Source organism: Cuculus canorus, chromosome 4 (assembly GCF_017976375.1).
Source record: "Cuculus canorus isolate bCucCan1 chromosome 4, bCucCan1.pri, whole genome shotgun sequence".
Classification (NCBI taxonomy): Eukaryota; Metazoa; Chordata; class Aves; order Cuculiformes; family Cuculidae; genus Cuculus; species Cuculus canorus.
This window is the reverse complement of record NC_071404.1, coordinates 7665581-7683564: the sequence shown is the minus strand read 5'-3', so window position 1 is coordinate 7683564 and position 17984 is coordinate 7665581. Positions and strand designations below refer to the sequence as shown.

The following is a 17984-nucleotide window of genomic DNA, read 5'->3' as shown; positions in this document are numbered from 1 at the left end:
AGCAACAAAATCCCTCCTGCAGCCTTTCACCTGTGGGAAGTTCTGGGAGATGAAGGATTACAGAGGTGGTACACAAGTTTTTGAAAAGCATCCAGGTGCCTAAACACCTTCAGATCCCCCTTAAGCCTCTGTCATTAGGCATCGAGAAGCTTTTTAAGAATCTGGCTCCAAGTGATGTTGCAAAGGGATTACACAGGGCAGGGAATGGAGCCCACAGCTTCCATACCCCAGGCTAAAATAACCAGAAAACAACCCCTACTGACTCCAAAATGTCTGCACAATTTATTTTTTCTTTCTTTTTTTTTTTTTTTTTTTCAGGGCTTGGGAGTGCCTGAAAGACAGACTGGAACTGTGCTGTTGACTTCATCCATGTCATTCCCAATAGAGCAGTGGAGGAATAAATGTAAAACATTGATACAACAAAAATAATTAATATTCTTGAAACAGTACCTAGTTTATCAGAAATAAAATCTCATTTTCCCAACACTTCTACCTAAATAAGGAAACATGCAGAGCTGTGTTTTTTCTGGGCTGGCTGTAATTTGCAGGATGATTGAGTAGTCTGAAAGTCAACAGCCCCGGTTTGCTTCTGCACCCCACGGTCCTGAGACTAGGCTTTCTGACAAACAAAACCGAATGCTAAGCAACAAAGTACGTGTCTCTGTGTGGTTTGAGAAGTAGGCTAACAGTCCATTTGTATCCCGGTTGTCCCCAAAGCCCTGTCTCCAGATCATGGCTTTCCAATTTTGTATAGCTGTGATGGTCTAGTGAATATCCAGCCCCAGAATGACTTTCCGTATGTCTCCAAAACCACATCTTGGCCTTTTTCCAGCTTTCTTACCTCTTTTCTCCCAGGAGGTGCTCACCTCCATTGCCATAGAACACCATTTTTCCCATTTTCTCCCTTCCATCTTGACTGTCTTGCCTTTTCTTTTCCCCTACAGACGATGTGGGAGAGACAGCACCTCCAGACTGCAATTCCTAACCTGCTTCAACAATTTTCTCAAACTGCAGGTAACAGCCACGCAGTTGAATTTCCCCATCACACCCAGCGTCCCAGGAGCGGGGCTGAGGCCATCCAAGCAACTTGGGTTGGCAACGATGCCCTGCAGGAGCACGAGGCCCCATGGCACCAGTCCACAAGGACATGCCACAGGGGCAGAGGGTGTGCAGGACGTGGTGGCTGGACGCAGCTGACAGAGCACGTGAAGGTGGTGGAAGGGCACGGCCAGGATTAGGCACATTCTCTCCATCAACCGCCCGGTTTCTGCAGCCCTCCTCAGGTTACCGAGGGGAGCAGCCACCCAGAGTCACACCGAGCATCCGCCTGGGATGCCTGGCTGAGGGGATCACTCTGGAAATGAAAAAGGTAAGTAATAACGTGATTAACGGGGCAGATTTGCCTGGGTGGGTCAGTTCTGATAAAGCGCTTGGTGTGTGACAAGACAGCACAGAAAATGTCACAACAGGGCAGACAAGGAGCACAACACACACACCTTTCCATTTGTACATCACCAGAGTCACTACGCTGATCCATTTGGGTCTATAGTTATGGCTGAAACTGTGTTTTTCAGAGAAAGTGGTGTTTTATGAGAGCTGAATCACCTTCTCTCCTGTTTGTGGTAATTGAGACCTAGCTATAACCTAGGTAATGTTCAGAGAGGAGGTATAGGAAGATGGAAACATGAACCAGGGTGATACAGTCCTGAAATCTGTATTTTTTTCTAAATAAAAAAATACACCACTTCTCCCCACGTAGACACTTGTGCCCTTAGACTATCCTTAACTTCTAAACGGTATCATAAAGAAATAAGAGACCATCTTATGCATAAGATCAACTTTTATACACAAAGCATGAACACCATTGTCAGGCAGAGAAGAATCTATGGTAAAATGGGGTTAAAAGTCCTGTCAACCAAGCCTTGAGTACTGCATGGCATGCAGGGAGGTTCTACTGCCCTGTGGCCCTTGCACTGGAGATTTCAAGGCTTTTTGTGGGCACAAATGATCATCTTGTGGTCTCTGTCTTGGTCTGAAGTACCGTCAGGAGAGCATTTCTAGCCTTTCCACTGAGGACCAGTCACACACGCTGGCCCAGTCTCACTGTGCCTGGAGAACGTGCTTGGATTTCTCATGATGCTGAATTTGCACATGACGGCATCTGCAGGAAATGCTTTCCACCATCCCCACTTGGCCGGGAGACCCTATCTCTCTTGGCCAGATTAGGCACGCTGTGTCAGCGCTCCCTGGCACTAGGAGAACGTGACAGCCCCGAGCAGGGTACGGGCAGCACTCGGGGAACACCAGTCAGACCAGCCCAGGAGGACGCATCTCATCAGCAGCGTGAATCCCTCGTCCACGCTGCTCAATGGAGTTCAAGGTCTCAGTGAACACTCCTCACACTAGGACACACTGCTCAGCAGCTTAGCTGAGGTCTCAAAAAAGGCGAGGAGAACTCCTTTTTCCAGGCTAAAGCTGAATTGCCCTCTCAGAGGGAGAGCTCACTTGTACAGGGAGAGCCAGGGCATCCCACGGCAGCCCCAAGAAATACGGACCAATATTCTCTGGGTGACAGCTTCAAACAGCCTTCTCTGCTCTAAAAGTGTGTACAAGAAGATCCTAGGATAATAAAACATTGCAATCCGTGTAAAATTCTCCTGTTAGGCACAAAGAGAGGTTTTAGATCAAACAATACAGGTGGAAGAGCACATAGAAGGTTTTGGATGCATAAGTCCCAGACCTCATCTGCTTTTTCTCTGGCTTCTCTCAGTAGATCTAACAAAAGTTATTACCTTTCCCTCCCACCCAACAACTACACCACTATGACTGCTTTAGTAGGAATAAAACACATCTGACACTCAGCACACCGTTTCCACACTCCCAGAAGGTGCTCAGATATTTGGATGAGGAATATGGTATAAAAAGCTTATGGTAGACCAGGTTGCTATTTGTTTGAAGGACCTGTACTCCTTCTGCTTTCTCTAATTCTATTTGATTTCTCTTTCTCACATCTTTTTGCATCACCTCAAGAAATTTGTTTCTTCTCTGTACTTTTTTCCACTTTTAAATGTTTGCAGGCTGTTCATTTACTCAGCATTTGCTCAAACTACAAGTAGTTAAAGGTTCCAAATGTTCTCCATAAACACATCCTTCCTCAGGCCCCTTATCCTTTATATCACTCAACACTGGTTTCTTGGAGTCAGTCTGACACTGATGTATGGAGGATTTGATTTTGCTTTCCTTTTACATCTGGCTAGCACAAGAATAATCCCGATGGAGCCATTGGAATCATTCTAAGTGAGAAAAAAAAACTGATCAGGCCAACAGACTCATCTGTGCAGCAACTATTCAGTCCAGGTAGTCCAAACTGAAGACTCTGAATATGCATCCCTGAACCTAAATATCTCATTTGAGGAGGTGATCACACTTTTGAAGGCCTAAATCTCCTCTCACTGCAACCTCAAATCATCTTCCTGTGAAAGGAAGATTGACTGTACACATCGACGCTGGATTTAGCAAATAGACGTAGCAAGCATGAAAAGAGGGATGTGAAAAAAGAGGGAAGAAAATAGTCCAAGATCAACAGACAGAGTGAAAAACAGAAATGTCAACTATTAATTGCTGCACAGACATGAGGAATGTTAAGGGAAACTGTTTCGGGATTTATGTTCAAAAAAATAAGACAACTTCCCAAACTATTTCCTTTCAAATCTCTCAGCTTTTTCCATAAATTCCATGTGCATGTGTGGCGCTTTCTGATAACATACAAATCTGCATGCATAAACTGTTTTGAAATGTTTGTATAGTTTAATCCAAAAATATGACTATATGTTTGTGTTCTAATTGTCAGCAGCAGGATATTAAGCAACAACCACAAGCAGTATGTCAGGGGCACCGGCTAAGTTTAGGTGGTACCAGCAAAGCCTCCGCCTTTCTGTTTGGGTCTCCATAAGGAAAAGAAAACAGGTTATCTGAAGGAAGAACCTGTAACCAAGCAGAGTGCGTGATCCCAGTGACCCACAGAAAGCGATAAAGCCTTTTCAGCTTCATAGAGGTGCAACAAGGAGCAGCAATTTCCTGATTTCCTGGTCAGGCGTCAGAGTTTTTGCAACTCTGCAAAAAAATAAAGCCTTTTAGGGGGGCGGTGGGAGGGAATGACACTTTGCTTCAATCGGTGTTGTTTGAAATGTCTTTCATTTGTTAACATTCTTGCTGAAACCTAACATTAGTTCCACTTTATCAGGAATATAATGCAGCTGCATTTTCTGGATGGGAACACCACCAAAAATATGTTAACCATATAGTCAACAGCTATCCCTTGTTTACTCTTATGCATAAAACCATACGGAAAAAATCCTCATAGGAAATCTCTTTTCTTTTTCTCTGTCTGTAGGCAAATAAAAATAATAGAAGAGGCTGGAATGGGATGCTTGCTGAGAAATGGGATGGAAGGCTTTTGCTTCCCTCTTCCCAAGCAAGCAGTGGGATTGAGTCAGGCCATTGTGGATGAGAATTTGTGTCCCGAGTGTGGCAGAAGGAGCTCAGCACCATGGTGTGCCTCTGCATATGAGCACTGGGCACTGGGAAGCCTCTTGCTCCATCCTGCCAGGACTGGCAAGAGCTTGATTCTGCTCAGGGTTTGCTGAGAAACTCTCCTTGATTCCCTCAAATGTAGATCCAGCCAGGTTGGGCTGCTCTGGTACAGAATAGGTTTCACAGGGAAGATACATCCACCCCATCAGTGATTTTCTTTTCGGACATTCCTCTTGCAGATTCAGTTTTCCTGAAGCACACACTGCAGACAGAGTGCTGGCTTGTACCCAAATCTCAGCCCATGCAACTGCCTCACTATGATGGCTCAGCCTTGGCATTATTTGTGCTGGGGGATGAGCTGCCCGAGAAAATTGTCTGGCTACAGAGATGTGTTCCCATGGGCACAGGGCTGCAAAGATGAAAGTATCTCCAGGGAGGCTTCTCCCAGGCTCAGGGGGGGAACTCTTGGACCTTCGGCTGCTCAAGCATTCATCAGACTCTCCTCGTCCTGCTGCTGCCCATTGCTTCATTCAGCAGTGCTGGCAGGTTGGCTGCAGGCTCAGGGCAAGGCTGAGGGGAAGGACACTCATACCAGGAGGGCACATCTTGATGGACCTAAGAGGCGCTGCCCATTTGCCCACAGCCCAAGGTAGATGGCTACAAAATCCACTGGGATGTGATGCACTAGAGACTATGTGGCGGAGCATCTATCCCACCTTTCCCAGGCACAGGCAGGATTAAATATTAACCACACCAGGCCTGCTTAGAATCATAGAGTCATAGAATCACTAGGTTGGAAAAGACCTCTTGGATCATCAAGTTCAACCATTCCTATCAGCCACTAAACCATGTCCCTGAGCACCTTGTCTAACTGTCTTTTAAATACCTCCAGGGATGATGACTCAACCCCCTCCCTGGGCAGCCTCTGCCACTGCCCCTGTGAAAATTTTTTTCCTGATGTCCAGCCTGAACCTCCCCTGGCAGACCTTCAGGGCATTCCTCCTTGCCCTGTCCTCAGTCACTTGGGAGAAGAGCCCAGCTCCCTCCTCTCCACAACCTCCTTTCAGGTAGTTGTAGAGAGCAATAAGGTGTCCCCTCAGCCTCCTCTTCTCCAGGCTAAACAACCCCAGCTCTCTCAGCCGCTCCTCCTAAGACTTGTTCTCCAGCCCCTTCACCAGCTTCATTGCTCTTCTCTGGACACAATCCAGAGCCTCAACATCCTTCTTTTGGTGAGAGGCCCAGAACTGAACACAGTATTCAGGGGACGGTCTCACCAGTGCCGAGTTCAGGGGCAGAATAATCTCCCTGGACCTGCTGGTCACACCTTCTTGGCCACCTGGGCACACTGCTGGCTCATGTTCAGTCGGCTGTTAACCAACACCCCCAGGTCCTTCTCCTCTGTGCAGCTCTCCAGCCACTCTTCCCCCAGTCTGTAGCACTGCACAGGGTTGTTGTGCCCCAAGTGCAGGACCTGGCATTTGGCCTTGTTAAACCTCATACCATTGGCCTTGGCCCATCAATCCAGCCTGTTCAGATCCCTTTGCAGAGCCTCCCTACCCTCCAGCAGATCCACACTTCCACCCAGCTTAGTGTAATCTGCAAATTTACTCAGGGTGCATTCGATCCCCTCATCCAAGGTCATTGATAAAGACATTGAACAGGACTGGAAAACATTGAACAGGACTGGATAATGGGACACTTTCAAGACAGCCCCGTTGGCCCGGCAGCTGCCCCCACAGCCATCCTCATGTGACGTGAAGAGCAGAGAGCATGCTAAGGAGCCCTGGAAACATGCAAGGAGCTGCCAACATTTGCTGCCAAACACTTTTATCTTTAGACGAAGATAAATCTGTTGCTTACTTAACCCAGCCTTTACGAAACTCACAGCTCTGGGTTCCAAAATAACAGGAGTAGAGTAGAGCTGGCTGGTGTCCTGGTGAGCAGTAGATATATACAGGGCAGCTATAAGGTGACAGCCTATCTGGCCAGGAAAATGGCTGGAAAGTAAATCATATTACACACGAATAAAGACAAACTTAACTCCATGGGCCCGAGAACTTACCTTCTTATGTTTTTGCAAAGTGGAGGTGTCTGTTTACTTCATGGATTTGATATTAATTAAGAAATTAAGATAAAATATTAATAATGGAAAGCAAAAAAAATCTGATAGTTGAAAAGAATAATGAAAAACAAAAATCTTGCAACAAAAGGCAGGCGTAATGCAATAGTGAAAGAGCAGAAACGTGCCATAAATACATAAGAGGATGTCCTCGGCTGTCACATGGTTTGTAGCTCAAGGCCAGAGGGGAGAAAGCTGCTGGCAGTACAAGGTGCAGCCCCTTTGCAGCGCTGGCTCTGAGCCCAAGGGTCTGCTCACCAAGGTGCTTTTGTTCACGTTATACACAACTGCGTGTTCCAACAGATGAGTGTGATCCCAGGGTCTTGGCATGTCACTGAGCCATGACTGCGAAGTTGGGACCTGCCTCCTCTAAGAGGTGCCATGTCCCACTGACAAGGCACTACCCGTTTACCAGGGCTTTTGTCAAACCTCAGGCTTCTAGCAAAAATAAGCTAGACTCCACCCTCATTTTCAGGTCATTGGCTTAGTTTTAGGTGCTGCAAAACTATTGCAAACACTGAATGGAAATAGCAACTCCCTTTTTAGCTATAAAACTCACCAGTCCCAGTGAATACTGTATATTTTTTTTAATACTAGAGTTATTATCTGACAAAAATATTGCCCCTTCCTATGCTGCCCATGACCCAGGCTGAACCTGTTTGGCCTGGGTTATTGTGCTGGTGTAATTCGGTGGAAAAGAGATTGGATTAAACAGGCAGCTCTGGAGGAGTAAATAAAAGGAACATGCTTTAAAGAGTAAATAGACAAGTCAGAGTACAATGGAATAATTCCTGGCCGTGCTAAATCAAAGAGAAAATGGTGCCCTTGCTAAAATCTTAACACGGATGTTTACCTCTGCGAGAAACAGAATCCAACAAAATCCAGAGGGGAGCAGAGGATGCTCTGGGGGTGCCCACAAATCCACACTAGAGACAGTACCAAAAAAAAAAAAAAAAAGGGAATGTAGAAAATAACAAAAATGAGGCAAGATCTGTGTAACAGCCAGGCTTGCACTGGGGAAGAAGCCCAGTTTCTGAAAGATCCGCACTCATTTCCTAAGAGGAGTGCAGAGAAAGCTGGGATAGCTCTGGGTAACTCCTCACTGATCCCAGACCAAATCTGTTTAGCAACAGAAATATTATTTTTTTCCTCACTGCCAGCCATGTGGTTCAACCTGGACTGGGGGGTCAAGTCCTCAGTTTCACCTCCCCTTTTCCTTTTATGCTGCTCCAGTGAAGTCAAGAGCGTGTTTGAAAGCAGTAATGGGATTTTCCTAGCACAGAGGATCAGACCAGAGTAGCCAGCAGCTCCCGTCCAGGCCAGTAGCACGATGCCCCAGGGCAAGGAGAGGGCTGGGAAGATTTGATGCTTGCTGGCAGGCTCAGCACACAGCCCTTTTGGCTGATGGCATAAATCAGCCCAGATGTACAGTAAATTGATCCGCCTTACTCCACAGGCTCTTCTATGATTCTATGATAAGAAGCTCACCACATTCTGCCCGTGCTCACCAGTGCTTTGTGTCCCCAGGAGACCTGCAAGAGAAGCGGAGTGTAAAGTCCCTTTAAAGGGGTCTTAGAAGGTTCACCTCTCCAGGAGCACAGTAACAAACAAAAATTTTTGCAAGCCCAGGATGTCACTCGAGTCGTTTACATACCTTTATGAAGGTGGATCCCAGTCTGTTTCCATCCTTCTGCTGGATTGGCCTGCAGAGAGTAGGGGAAAAGACTTTAACATCAACTCTCATCTGAATATATAAGCAGTAAAAATCCAAGTGGGGTAAAGTGTACGTGGAGCTGCTTTTCAGAGTTGACAGCCTCATTTTCATGCAGTGACATCAGAAAAAGTACATTGTGAATGACTCAGGGGTGTTTGTTTCTCGTCAGCTGCAGAGGAAATTCTCTGCATTTGCAAGGTGTGAGAGTCCTTTCCACAGGAAAACAGCACAGTGTCTATGGGAGTAAGAAATTTAAGTCTCTTCTCTTCCTCATCTATACAGCGACTCTAATGTCAGAGCTTTAATGAAGGGTTTTGACAACCCATGTTATAGTTGTGTGTTGGCTCAGCTTTATGGATGTATTTACCTCTTCTCTGCTAATAAGGGAATAGGCATCATTTCCATTGAAAACAGATATACTAGTGAAGAAAGACTAAATACACGCAATTTTATGCAGTCATTTTCCTAACCAGACCTCAAATGTTGTCTTCATAAATCATTTGCTGATAAGAACTTTTGAATGTCTCAGGGTCCTGATGTGACCATGAACTGAGATACCCAGATTACAGACACAACTACCCCTACTTGAGCATTAGAAGTGACTATATGGACAGAAGGAATTGCACGTACTGTGAAGTTATACAGTGCAAAAGGATTCAGCAAGGAATACCACATCCTGGGCCTTAGACAAGGAAATCCAGGCCAGGCGTTGTGAAAAAAAAAATAAAGCATTTCAAGGCTAGGCAGAATTATGAGGATGATCAATCTGAATAATCGAAGGTGCATAAACACAGCTGTATTTTTCAACAAAGTGGAGTAAGTGCAAATCTGTTGTGTGATCCATCGCTGAGGTGAGGGACCCGGGCTACAGACACCAAAGTCATCTGCATGAACAGCTTTCCAGGGCTCCACTTCAGAAGAGATTCAAAAGGAAAAACAGGATCAAAACAACAGGTCAGCATTTCCAAGTCACTGGCCATCATTCCAGGGAGGGAGAGTCGTGCTGGTTAGTGCACTCTGGCAGGGCACACAGCTCTACCAATCCCATCGCACAAGGCAGATGGGCATTAGTGGAAGGCAATGGTTCATCAGATAGTTCTGGTTTCACCAGCCAAGAGTTCCTGCTCAGCCTTAGAGTCTCCATAGAGGCAACTAGCCCTATAGTCACTTCTTGCTTACACCTGGGCAAGATTTACTCCCAAATCATGTTTTCCCCCCAAATCATGTTTTCCCAGGAAAGTTGCAGAATATACTCATACTGACAACACCTCCAGGGAACACAATAAGCTATGCCTCGCGAGAAGCTCCCTGGAGAGTTCTTCAAGATGAGCTGGTTGAAATTTGGGCAGGGGACATAAGACTGCATGGCTTGAAATCCAGGAGGCCAGTAAAGAGTAGCACCTTCCAGCACAAACACAAAGCTTTGCCTATGAAAATGTCTTGTCACTAGAATGTGGACCAGGAGGGCATTTAAGCTGGTGTCTGTAAGAAGAAAATAAGACAACCTTTCTTTTTGAGTAGAGAAGTATTATTGTTAGCTTCTATATCCTTGCATAATAACTTTTATTAAAGGTAAGCCCTTCCGAAGATACAGCCCAAGAAGGCTAACATGGCACGTGCAAGACACATCTCAATTATTAATAGTACTTTTTGTTCAACTCTCAGAGGTGTATTGGGGCTGAATATTGAAAGCATGTTTATCAGACCTGAGTAAAACATTGTGGGCCACTCAAAAGTGAAACATAACTCAAAGTGGAGAAGAAGTTAGACGAGTGCCATTTCTGAGAAGTCCCTTTGAAGGCAGAGTTGCAGTTTACTATATTAATGGACTCTGACACAATGGTCCTCCAACAGGCCTGGAAATGCATATTTCATTCTTAGGCTAGACTTTTGCAGTCTACTAAGGGCTTTTAAGCTTTTCTCTTGATCTTCCCCACCCAGGAATGAGAATGTGCAAGCTGACCTTGCTTTTTTTCATCCACCTGATGTTGGCAGATACTTCCTATATTCAACCCTTGGCAGGTTGGTTTGCTTCTTCTGTCATTGTGTTTTCTTCAGGAAACAGAATAAGACTGTAAGTCACATTTATCATGAGTAAAATCCTGCAAGAAAGAGACTGCACATTCTTGAAGGAGACACTGTGTTGTTCCCACCACTTTGAGGCCCATTTAGTACCACTCTTCACATTGATACGGTGGATTTAATTGGAAGCAAAGGTGCCACTGCACTGTGCAGGAACGCATATTGTGGCTGTGCTGGAGAACAATTTGCAACTGTGATTCTGCAGGAAAGCATCCAGGGCACAGCCAAGTCTCAAACTGGTTTTCTAACTGAGGTCACTGGAGTGCCATGCATCAGAACAGTGAACCTGGGTAAGCCGGGCAACATGTATTACAGCCCTAACAAAACTAGATGCCAAACTGCTTCAGAGTGAAACACAAACTTGAATGCTAGAGTGGCTCAGAAATTTCTAGGAATAAACCACATACTTTAGATGTTCAGCTCTGTTTTACCAATCAAGATGTTCTTAAAACTATCTCAGGTGGGCAAAAGGCAGCTGAATCAAAAACTCTTTTTCCTGAGAAAACTGATAAAGACATAAGGAAGTGAAGATGCTTGGAAATGCAAGCTGAAATACCTTATGTGTAATATTGTGATGTCTTCAGCTTTACACGTGCATTTTCTGCACAGAAGCAGGGTCATCTTTGCATGCATAAGGACACCAGTATAGCCAGTAGTTTGGTCATCAGTTTCTAGGCTCATATAAGAAGCTGTTTGATTTACATATAAATATACATTAGTCTGTTCACTAGTGCATCTCTAAGCATTTTACTAGCATGCATGAATTACATCGCAGTGAAGCCTCCTGTTCCACCGATCTGCGAGCACCTCCATTTGATGGAGAAGTAAGATTCATTGGCAAGTTGAGTCACTTAGATGATCTCTCCCAGTCAGCAGCAGCTCTGGAGCCCAGACTCCCAGTCCTTCCCAAGAAACTTTGGTGTTTCATTATGGACACTTCCCATTCAAAAAAAAAGAGCATTGTAAGGTGTGAGAACAAGTCTGCCTGCAACACACATACTACAGTGAGAGACCTCACATTCCCAGAGAAATGTAGCTGGAGGACTTTCACCAGAGGAGGGTTTGCTACCAAAGACATACCTAAGCTTCGGCTCAGAGCATGCAGAAGTCAGGTGTCAGTCTTTTTCCTCTTGCTGCCAGTTCACATGTCAATCGCATGTGTGCTCCTGATTTATAGCGAGTCATGCCACCACTCTTGTGAGCTGGGAGTTAGAATGCCTTCATGAAGCCGTGGATGCCACCACAGAGTGCAGAACACATGGTGTGAAAGCGTCTTAACGATGCAGTAAGTGTAGGGCAGGTGCCTGACTCCATCATCCCCTAACAAGAGGAGTTTCCACAAAGAGCAAACATGAGCACATGGCCAAAGTTGACAAAATACTGGTCAGACATTAGCTGCAGCCACAGAATTCATCTCTGGGTATAAATTTTTGCAAAGCTCAAGAGCATTTGAGCCTGGAGCTGTTGTTCAGCCTGTTGGAGACAGAAACTCTCACAAAGTCACTATGGGACATGTCATGCTTCGGTTTCTAGTACCCGATCCAAACACCTACATGAGCATATGGCACTCCCAGCATATTCCTCTTACCCTTCCATTGTCCTGACATGTTGCTTGGGTTAGTATCATGTTTACAGAAGCTTTGCAGACACTTCTTCTCAGCTTTGCCAGGAATTTATCTCCTCACCCCAGTTAGTTCTGAACATAGCCTAGGAGGCTGTGCGTTTGTCCAGGCCATAAGGAACTACCCTTGGCTAATCATCCCCCTTCTTAATCCCAACATTAAGCAAAAGAGAAAGGGACAAATAAATGCTGCCAAGTCTCAGTTACGTGTAGTTTATCCCTCTGTTGCTAGACCTTCCTGGTGGCACAGAGGCATCCATCTGAGCTCCATTAGATGCAACATGCTACCACCTTGCTCCTTACACCTGATGCCATGCAAACTGAACTATATTATATCCAGGGCTAGGTCAAAAGTCATTGGCAAGATCTCAAACCCAGATAAGTCCTCTGAGACCCAGAAGTGCTAGGGAGCAAAAGGAAAAACAGTTAAGAGGTTATGCAGGCCTGCTGGGGCAGGTATCGATCATCACTGGAAGGTCCACATGGTTCAGTGCAGACTCTGTGGTAGCACATCTCTATTGTTCTCCCAGTGCGTTCCAGAGCTACCTCAATTTTTGTCAATATCTGATTATCTCCTCACTTCCATAGATAAAGGAAGTATTGAAAATGGCAACATTTACTTTCATATCTTCTTTTCTTATCCATGTCTCCCTTTTAGCTGGTAAGTGCTGCACAGCCTCTGTTTTGCCGTGTACAGCAGTAGTGTGTGAATAATAAATAACAATGATATGCTTTCAGCCAGAAAATAAACCCCATATGTGTCCTCAAGCCTCTCTTTTCTCTTGAAGAATTCATGCAAACATTGGTTCCAGAAACTGTTATAATCCTGTTTACTTGTCAATGCTTGGAGTGAGCATGTAATTACAGTTCCACTCTAAGATACTTAACATGTAATTCAATGGCAAAGAGCTGCCACGTTATTATAGTCTTCTGAGGTTGGATTTATGCCCTGAAACCTAAATTAGTCCCAACAATTTCTGTTCAGAGGAGGATAATTTAATGCAAATATTATCAAGCACACCAAAGAGCAAATTTCACTGCAACAAGAAACAACACGAGCAAGTAATTTTACTTTTTTTAAGCTTTCTTTGCCACCACAGTTTTCTTGGACTTGTATCCTCCTAGGTAGGTAAAGGGGTTTTGCTTGAGTCAGGTGCAGAAATGAAATGAAAAATATCAATTGCTATCAAAGAAACCTTAGGAATCAATTCTGACCTTGGAGACAGACACAAAAACTCTGGGACATGTCTTTTACGATGATACCCAGTGGAGCAACTTTTATGTCAGTACCAAGCTAAAAGATGAAGAAAGTTATAGGAGAATCTGGCCTTTGTTCACTTATTCACTCTGGCTCAGCTATGTCTCTAGGATCGGTTGTTAAGCTACTGGCTGTCATACCATCACCATCAACAGCATTAATTGGGCCCTGCCTTTAAAATAATCCATCCTCAGCACCACAACACTTAGCACTCCTACGGGCCTGTCCATACAAGACTCTCAGAGGGCTTTACATGTCCCAGCTGCTTAAGCAATACAATGTGCCCAAGAATTTGGTCAGAGGCACGATAAGGGTAGCTGTGTTTGCCATAAAAAAGCTGAGCACTTGCGTATGGCCCCAGCCAAGGCTGCTCAGGCAGCAAAGGGAGGACTCCGGCTCTTGGCTGCATTCATCTTCTGCATGCCCAGTCCCATATTTTGTTATGGGCTCAGTTTCCCAATTGTAGAAGGAGCTTTGGATTTTCAGTCTTCCCAAGGGCAGGGTGACACCGGCCAGGTGAGCTGTCTAAAGCAAGTGAGTTATCTGCAGAAGAGGAGACACCCAGATCTTCACCACCTTCCAGCCAGGTTGCCCTTCTCCAGCCATTCTTTGGCTCCTGAAGCTCAGCACAAACCTAACACAAGTAGTTTTGTTACAAGGTGTAGAGGCCACAGCTAGGCTGAGCGCACAGGAGTCGTGTGAACGCGGGCAGAAAGTCTCCAAAGCTCAGAGGAAGGAGAGCAGAGGAATGCAAGCATGGGGAACACCTGGGACCCCATGCTGCCAGCAAGCCCAGGTGTGCATCACACAGGAGGGGAGACCACGACCCTGAGCCAGCGATGACAGCTCAGCATCCCTAATACACTAGTTCCTGGGGTCTCATGTGCATCTGTTGGAGGGTTTGAGCTTGCCGTGGGCCAAGGGGATAATTAAGCAGCTGGGCTGCTGGCTGTCCTGCATGCCTGTCAAATTCGGGCCCGCTGGAAGTAGGTGTAACCCTATGGAAGTCATGCAGACAAGTGGATGTATATGCAATATACTCACCCACGTGTGCAGGCAAACACACAGGGGAGAGAAAAGAAGCGTGTGCACAAACTGGCTTGGACACCTTTGCAGAAGCACAAGGAGACCCCAGGAAGAGAGATGTGTGATGTGCAACACAGAATCGATCACCTGAGAGCCATCATACACCCCCCAGATATTGTCTGGCAGTTTAGCTCTTGTCTTAGCAACTCTCCACTGTTTTATTTTGGGAAGGCTTTCTAATGGGCCGCCGGAATAGCCAGGTTCGTACAACAGTCACATTGTGCCATCTTCTGGTTAAAGCCTATGGACTCTCTCTCTCCGGGAGTCGTACATAATTCCACGACAGAAAATCTTTTTTCTTATGCCTTCAAGAAGTGAGATCTGAAGACGTCAGAGACGTTGGGCTGTTGTGGTGTAACAGCGTTACCTATGGAAAAGAACTGCAAGAACAAGGCAGAGTTTGGGAGGATTGTGGGGACAGGAGCTGCGAAACACAGCCCTGGTCTGCCAAGACTGCTGTTCTTGCCTCCAGGAGAAATGACACTTCAGCATACCTTTTTTAGTGTGACACTGAGATAACCCGTTAGCCATTTGGCCAGCTGTGTGGCTATGAACTACTTGCAGGTGATGAACAAAGCTACAGGAAAGTGAAAAAGAAAGTAGATTCAGAGGAATCCTCAGAGACAAAGTGTGTTCATCTCTCTGCTAAGGAAGATCATGAATATCCATAAATGCGTGAGGACACATGCTCAGAACAGCTGCCAATTACTCATCTGGATCATGAATACGGGGAACTGGATGTTCTCAACCCACCCTTTGCTGCAGAAAAAGTGAAGATACACAGTTGTAAAGGGATATGTGATCTTGGAAAGGGCTTTGTGGAGAAGTAACTGGTCTGAATATGCAAGCCTCGACTTGATGCAAAAAATTTAACTGATAAATACTTTTGTTTTTCAGCAGCATGATTTATAATCCACTTTTAAAACATGGCCCCTGAAAGTAGAGCAATTTCCAGCACTGCCACATCACGCCCAACTCTGAGCTCACTTGTACCAACATAGCTCCCTTGATTTCAACAGCAACATTTCTCCACCTACCAGGATCAAGTCACAGAAGTAGGTGTGCAGGATGATGGATTCAAAAGGAGCTAATTAGGCACAGATTAGACAGACAAATTAGAAACAACAATTTCACTAAATACTGGTGAAGCAAACACAGCTTCAGGGAAGATCCGTTCTAGGGATTGTCATCAGCAGTTCTAGTGTGAGCTGGATGAATTAGGTGCACAGCGATCCCTACCAAAAAGCTGGCATGTCATGATGTTGCTATAGGAGATGGTATGAAAGCATGAAATCATCTCCTGTTCCAAGGAAAGGGAAATAGCCAGTGCATTTCATACACCGCAGGGTATGGGACCTGACAGACAGGCGGCTGCAAGCATTTGCCGTCTTAGTAATATTTAATTATTTGGCTGTAATGAGCTCTGCAAATGTGTTTAGTCTCAAAATATCTTTGTATCATGCTCTAAAATTTCAAGTAAATCAGGATCATCATGAAAGCAGCCTGATGATGTTACACACAGGTGTCAGCCAGCGCAGAAGGTACTATTTCGTTCTTAGATTAACTATAGCAGGAGAAGCAGAGACAGACAGAGAGTTTTACAAGATTTAGATGACTTCAGCCTAGTCTGCCCACTTATAATCTACCCTCACTTCCTAACATGCTGGGTATCTCCTTGCACAAACCTGTCATCAACAGGACATATGGGAACATGTCCAGATTTTGAAGTAATTCGGTCAGTCTGTACCCTCCGTGATCTGGCAGATGAGCAATCGGGAGCTTGGATTGCACCATGCTGCAGTCCAGCAATCCGTGATGTCTCTCTGTATTACATGGAAAGCAGGAATACGCTCCCTGATACTAACCTTACAGTTACATTTACATGAGGATCACCAAGAGCAGAAGAAGGATTTGGGACCTGAAGTTGGAGGCTCGGTGAGTTGAAATGACTACTGAAGCACATAACGGGGGGTTGGGATTAGATTATCTTTAAGGTCCCTTCCAACCCAAACCATTCTATGATTCTGTGGTTCCAAAACCATCTCATGGCAAGGCATAAGCCTTGCTGGTATCTGACCACTGCTATTATCTAGTCATCTTTCAAGAATGAGTAAGTCTTTCCTTCCACTTGCATCACTGCTTGAACCCATTAGTAATAAAATATGCATTGCTTTTCCTGCCTGCAAGCATACCAAATATCAGTCCTCCTTATGTATCAGCTTTTAAACCTTGCTGCACTTTGCTTTTGGTCATTTCTATGCCTGTATTTCTTAGATTCTACAGGCCAAGACTGATTAAAATATTCAGTATGGGACCTCTCAGGGCTGTGGGGTTGTGGGTGTCTGAGAACAGCACTCTGAACTTGTATTTATTTCATTATTTCCTGCAACTTTCAAATTTTCTTTGAACTCATTTTTTCCCCAGATCTACTTCTGGGTCTCTGTTCATCCATTACCACCACAGCTTTCCCCTTCTCCGCTCTAGTTTGGCTCTGTCCTGCTCCACTTTTGGCATCACAAGCTGATAGTTAAATGTTTTCTGCCACGTCATCAGGACTGATGAACACACCCACCCCCAGTGTATTTTGCAGGATCCTATGGGCTGTGGCCTCACTTTCCCTTCCCAGAGGACAATACAACTTCATTCTCAGTCCCATTCCCTGCTCTGGACATAGCAGGAGTTCTTGATCCATATCTCCCTTTTGCTGCTTCTCACCTGCAGTACTCCAGCATCTCACCGCAGGGGGGTCCTTGTCATCGGAGCCCCATTCCCCATCCCTGGAGGTGCTGCCTGCTCTCAGCGTTCCTGTGTCTGGAGGGACTGGCAGCTGCCTGTCTCGCTGCGAACATCACAGATGGTGCCCACAGCCCTCAGATCTCCCCTATACTTGTGCTGGGACTGAGCAAGTCCCCAGATGACCGGGAACTGGCCTGGTCTTGAAGGCGTGAAATAAGAGTCCACCTCCACTACTGACCTCCTTGGCACCCTGCTGTGCCCTGGGGAGGTCACCAATAGCAACAGCTTTCTGCTCCTGGATAATACATAGTCTGAGCTAGTGTATTTTTAACCACATAGTATTTTTATCTAGTTTCTAGCACAGCGCAATATCAAATACCCTGCTGAATCCCAAGTACGTTATGGCTGCGCTAGATTAGCTGCATCTACTAAATCAGGAAGGCGATTATACATTTGTTTGGCATGATCTATTTTTAATATGCCCATTTTGTTTGCTTGCTATTGGATGCTTTTCTGCCAAATGTTGTTACACGAACTCTTTCAACACAGTGTGAAATCTGGATGCTTCCTCAAAACAGACAACAAGCTAATAACACAGAAGATGTCAAGACTTGATTTCATGGTATTCTTAAAGACAGGTACCATATTTGTTTTCTGCCAGTCTTCTGATGCCTCTGACTTGGAGGTTTATTGACTTATTTTCACTGGCGGATTTTTTTTTCACTAGATGCCTCATGCTCTGTGTTGTCTGATTCCCATTGACAGCAGAGAGAATTTTGGCTGATCAAGGGCTAGAGGACACAGCCGTGGCTTTTTTCAGCTCCCCTGGGTGCAT

General features: G+C 45.3%; 1 long non-coding RNA gene across 1 annotated transcript in view; it reads right to left on the bottom strand.

Moving 5' to 3' along the window:
* Positions 1 to 7967: 7967 nt before the first annotated feature.
* Positions 7968 to 17984, bottom strand: part of LOC128852132 (uncharacterized) — a 28019-nt gene continuing 18002 nt past the window's right edge. Inside the window, exons 2-3 of the long non-coding RNA XR_008449779.1 lie at positions 8307 to 8355; positions 7968 to 8184 (exon numbers count right to left, since the gene is read on the bottom strand). This is a non-coding gene — a long non-coding RNA (uncharacterized LOC128852132). The remainder of the gene's footprint in view (positions 8185 to 8306; positions 8356 to 17984) is intronic.